The sequence below is a fragment of the Lactuca virosa genome, chromosome 7 (genome assembly GCF_052849685.1).
Source record: "Lactuca virosa cultivar CGN04683 chromosome 7, Lactuca_virosa_CGN04683_v6, whole genome shotgun sequence".
Taxonomy (NCBI): Eukaryota; Viridiplantae; Streptophyta; class Magnoliopsida; order Asterales; family Asteraceae; genus Lactuca; species Lactuca virosa.
The window spans coordinates 6,141,248-6,147,247 of NC_136432.1; positions in this window are offsets into that span (position 1 = coordinate 6,141,248).

Here is a 6,000-nt window from a genome sequence, read left to right on the forward strand (position 1 = left end):
TAATACCTAGAGGAACATCAAGGAACCCGATAGAATTTTTGGTACGCCTCTCAACCTTAAGTAGCTAATCGAAAACTTTAAATAATCAATTCTAATTGTAATTACTCCCTTGTTAAGGCAAAAGTTGCAGCACTGTTGTAAAACTTAAAAGCCTATTAGGTAAAGCTATGATGGCTTAGTATATACGTTAAGGCCATTTATAATTAGGATTGATGGACCTCGAGTGAGTGATGCGGCCTTATCTCCTGTTCCTTGTTTGGTTGTGGATTTAGGGCGGAGTTGCTCAGTCAACAGTCCTTTTAATCTTAATTATACATGACTAGTGTATACTAGGCGGTTATAGAGATACCTCGTGAGAAATCCGTTCATGAAAAGTACGTTATTCCAAAACATCAGGACCCCTAGCGTTCAGCGTCAATCATGTCGGTCCAAGTATTCGCGATAGTAATACCATGGACAAACCCGAAACGCTAAGAATTTATGTGCCCTGTTCAGCACATGGTCCTATCAATCTTCATTCTATATCGTGTCGATGTTTATTAATTTCGACACTACCGTCAGTCATGGTTCGACTTGGTTCGACCATGCGAGAATTCCTAGTGCTGTGTAAAAAGAACTTTCACCTTATCATAGGTGTCAAATAAAGGTTCTTTCGAACCTGATAAGAAAACCTAATGCGGACAATCTATCGTCTCTCTCATCCAACCTTCAGAAGTACCCAGGAGAGGGGTACCGCGCGTTGTTAACCAACCCCATTAGACATTAAAACCAGAAGAGGAAGGCACTGCAGATATTCTGGAAGGCAATAACCGCCCGAGGCCTACTCAATAGATCCTCCAGAAAGACCACTTGCATCGCACGATCTAGTTCGTGAATTAAGAGAAAGAACTCATGGGATTAACTTACTACTACTGAGTATATGCATTGGAGTGGTATATAATTTAGGTCGATAAGATTTAAGATGTGTGCTTTCGCCCTACTCCCTGTTCCTTGTTTGGTTGTGGGTTTGGGGTGGGGCCACACATCTGAACATCCTGTCAATCTCAATCATATACGACTTACATACACTGAGGAATAGTGATTGAGCCGAGTATGAGGTCTACCACGAACCTTAAAATAAAACCCTTCATCATATATCCATAGGAAGGAGCTGAAGTCAAGAAAACAATTGTGGGTTGAGCTAGTAAAATGACTACAAATTCGAAATTTGTTGTCATCCCGGGTTAGGCCAACGTAGTAGCTGACACCCTCAGTTAGGAAAAGTAACTCAAGTCGTAAGAGTCAAAAACATTGACTACGACCATCCATTCACGCCTGATCCCACAAATTAAGCATCTCAGTAGTGAGCCAAGAAACCTGGAAAGCTGTGACAGGTTAAACTTTGAGAAGAATGGATGGAGAAATTAGAGGTTCTGAGTGGCAGAGTCTTATGCAATCTAGATTTAATCTAGATAGAGAAACTCGGTAACATCGGAAGAGTAGCTGCAAGGGATGCTCGCACTACTCAAGCACTTCGTTCATCCAGATACAGACGAGAAGTACCTAGGTCGGAAAGAGTTGTGATAGTGCCTCGTCATGCGAGAAAAGTTACCGTCGCCCTATAGATGATAGTCTGCATTCACCAAAATTAATACTAGGATGCTAAGAACCGCATGATTACCTCCGCGACCAGGAATACTTGAGTAAAGTAGGCAGCGAGTTGCGTTAAGCTTTATAACCCAGGTCATAAAGAGATTGTGGACTCGACACCAGTCTAGGTATTAGTCGACGGGTTATACAAGATCACGCGCTTCCTACAAACTAGAGGAAACAGACACAATGGAGAAACTAATGGAGCATGTATTAGAGATTTGTTAGACTACTAAGGTGTTCCAAGGAACATTATCTTTAAGAGATAGTAGAACCACCTCCCGAGATAGTCAATCACTTCAGAAAATATCTAAGGGCGAAGCTAGCCCCGATCAGAGACTGCTATCCATGAAACAACGAACCGAATGAGAGAACGATTCCTTCCGATTAGGGATTATGCTGTGAAAGCATCTATTAGACTACGATGAAAATTGGTTGCACTCTACTTTCTCTCTCTAAAAACTTCATCCAAGAACACTCTAAAGGCCTCAAAAACGTGAACTACTTCATCATTCAGCTTGTTTTATTGGTAAGACACTTAAATCTAAGCCTAAAACTCATAGTGTTCTTCGTGTTCTTCATCCTTTGAAGGTGTACGGCCGCACACCTTCATAAGGTGGCCGTACACACCTTAAAGCTCTCCAAAGTGAAGAGTTTGGCCTTCATTCACTAGTAGGACTTGGTATTAGCACTAGAACATCTAAAAATTGACATTTCGGGCACAAATGAGGAGTGTACGGCCGCACACCCCCTCTGTACGGCCGCACACACATGTTGGCCGCACACCCTGGCCGCACACTCATAAAAGTCGAGTTTGGTGGCCATACACTCAAATCTAAAGCCCTACACTCATTTAGGGACCTCAATAGGTGTTTTTAACACTTAATTATAAGTGTTTCCATGTACCTAAGGTGTGTCCATGTGTCTATTAGTGGTTATATACCCTAAGTGTATTCATATGTGTGTTGTTACATGTTAAGCTAGGATCCGTTTGTGCTCACGACTTCATTCGGCACCCGGTGATCCTATATCAATCTTCCTTTCGATTTACTCACTTCAGGTGAGTTCATACCCCTTAATCAACCTTTGAAATGACTTTAAATGCTTTTATGGGGGGGATACAAGTTGAACTATTAAGTTATTATATCAATCTCATGTGATTAATAACTGTCAATCAAATAGATTTTTGCATGTTAAACTGTTTTATTCAGTTAAAGGTTTTCAAATATTGTTTTCAAATCTCTTTTAAAACACTAAAATCTCTCTTTAAATTACTAAGTTTTTATCAAGGTCTTTTAAACTTATATTCTTGATAGATTCATGTCTATATAGATATAGTTATATAAGTAGGGTTTGAAGGACTTAGGACTGAAAGCCCGCTTTATTTCCTGTTCCTTGTTTGGTTGTGGACTTAGAGCATCCGGTAATTTGTCCGAGTGTCGTTGAAGCCCTAGTTATATATTATATATATCTGGTTAGATAATAAAACTTTTGCTCCAGTTCAAATCCTTTGGGTAGCAAAGGTACCTAAGATAACCTCTCAAGTAAACTATAATATGTATAGTTTAGAAACCAACCATAACTTTCATGAAGGAGAACTTAGTTATATCTATATTCATAAAAACTTGTACTTTTAGTAAAAAGAAAGGTATATAGAAATCAAAACACTAGATACATCCTCATGACGCGGATTTCACCGTTGGCGAGTGGTAACTAGAGTCTCCTGGAGGAAGAGCGGGCATTGTGTGTGTAGATCTATACGGGACAGACCATCCCACATCCTGACTGCTAGCTACAGTCCCGGCCGACCAAGCCAAGGGGTGAGAAATGTCACATCTATTTTCGATGCCAGCAGGTCGTCGTGTTTACATCCGTCAATCAATATGGTTACGAGTATCTTTACAATTACCTTATAATTCATGGCTTTAAGGTAATTAGCACTACGGTAGTTTCTATATATAAAAAGTTAACATTATACCTTCCTAATAAAATACTGGTTCCCAGTTGAACCTTTAAATTAACCAAATTAGGACTAAAATACTACTTTAGAATCCCCGAGGCGTATTGTTCATTCGATACCACCTGGAGACTACACTTCATTCTTTTAGACTTTCGAGGCGTATCGTTCATTCGATACCACCTGGAGTCTATGTTTTATTCACTTTATAAACAACAATGTCACTGTTGAAGTAAAGCATTGTCTTCCCTATTACATTTAATTGTGATCTTCTCACACACTCATTAATGTAAAACTATATTTTGATAAATGATAGTAACGTTTGGGGAAAAATGCTCTTTAAACTCAAAACAGCCGGGTCTTGGTAGAAGACTACTTTTGTTAGAAAATATAAGATTTTCTGGAAAGAACTCAAATACTTTATAAACCCTTATCACCATTATCTAATAAGATTATTTTGAGGAAAAACATGTTTTTACATCAATGTCATTAAAATACTTATGAACTCACCAGCATTAAAATGCTGATACTCTCTTTCAAAATAACTTGTATTCTCAGGTCGTCAGTAGACAGGTACACTCCGGAAGCTTTTGTGAAGACAGCCTTGTACCGAGCTGCATCTTATGTTATTTTCTATATCTACTTTGATGTTGTTGCTAAGTGTAAGCTATGTAAAACTTATACCATTAATGCAATGGTTGTTGTACTTTGATTACTATACTGCATGTGTTGTGATACTTGACATGACGTCCTCCACCCCAGAACGTTTCCGCCGTTCCGATTTTGGGGTGTGACATGGAAAGTCTCGATTCTGTTGATAGGAGAAACCTGACGAGTTCATGAAAAACTCAACGAGTTGGGTCGCGATTTCAAGGTTTATGATTTATGGAACTCAGCGAGTTGATGGAATAACTCGGCGAGTTGTGTCAACCCATAATGTTGACTTTGACCAAAATGTTGAATTTGACTAGGGTGTTGACTTTGACTTTGACTTCAACCAAAGTTGACCCTTAAGGGGGTTATGAGTATGAAAGGGTAATTAAAGGAAATCTTTTATGTGTAAGAGTTTAAGTGGGGTTGATTTCAGAGCCGACGACAGTTCAACTACTTCACAACATTTAAGGTGAGTTACCTTCCAGTAGGAGTGGTTCGAAGGAACCAATGCCGGTCCACTAGTAATTGATTATAGTTGAGATGATTGTCTTTGTGATAATTGTCTGGTATGCCACTATCTGTTATGCTTTATGTGCTAGTATGTTATGTTATTATGCGATAATGGTAGGAAGGGTATGATAGACCCTGTTACCGGTCGAAAGGACCGAAGGGGTAGGCCAACACCCAGATATGCTAGGCAGTATGTGACTTATGTGTTTATGTACTAGGATGATATGTGGTAGTAATAGGGGTGAAATAGTCCCTGTTACCGGTTGAAAGACCGAAGGGGTAGGCCAACACCCAGATATGCTAGCCAGTTACCGGTTGGAAAAGACCGAAGGGGTAGGCCATCACCCAAATATGCTAGGCAGTTACCGGTTGAAAGTGACCGAAGGGGTAGGCCAGCACCCAGATATGCTAGGCAGTATGTTATTGTATGGTATGTGGTATGATGGGGGAACTCACTAAGCTTTGTGCTTACGGTTTACAATTTTGGTTTCAGTTACTTCCTCTTCAAAGGGAAAGGAGCCGCTATGATCGCATCGCATCACACTACATTTTCCACACACGAGATCTTTGGGAGTCATACTCTGATGTTGTTTTACCATGAAATGTTTTGATTATTGATACCTTGGTTTTGATTTGCATTGATACTATGGTTGTTTTCAGACAAATGGTTTTATAATTATTATATTAAAAATGAAATTTTTGGTTGTAAATTTTGGGATGTTACAAGTTGGTATCAGAGTCTTGGTTTGAGGGATTCGGACACACCTTCGGGGGTGTCTGGACTCAAATCGAGGGCATGGATTTTTTTTTACAAAGAAAACAGTTTTTTTTTTAAAATTAAAATTAAGGGTTTTGAGAAAGAACAAGGAGTGTGATGCGTGCAATCGACCGAGCTCAAGTAAGTTTTCCCCAAGATACCCATACATGTTTGTTATGATATATGATATGATTATGAGATTTGCATGCTAGATTAGGGCTAAGGATCTAGGATGGATGCCTTATACGCATACTGTATGTGTATGAGAACTGCATGCTAGATTAGGGCTAAAGATCTAGGAGGATGCCTTACGTGCCTGTTGTATGTGCTTATTAAATTGCATGATAGTACTTACTAGTCAGTGATATGATAACCTGATTAGGATATGCTTGGTTTCGATTACTCTATGCCCGAATGTTGCTTGCTTTTTGCTCTTAGGAGTTCTAGTTACCTTTAACTAACTAGTAAATGAATATATTAAGTTACATATTAC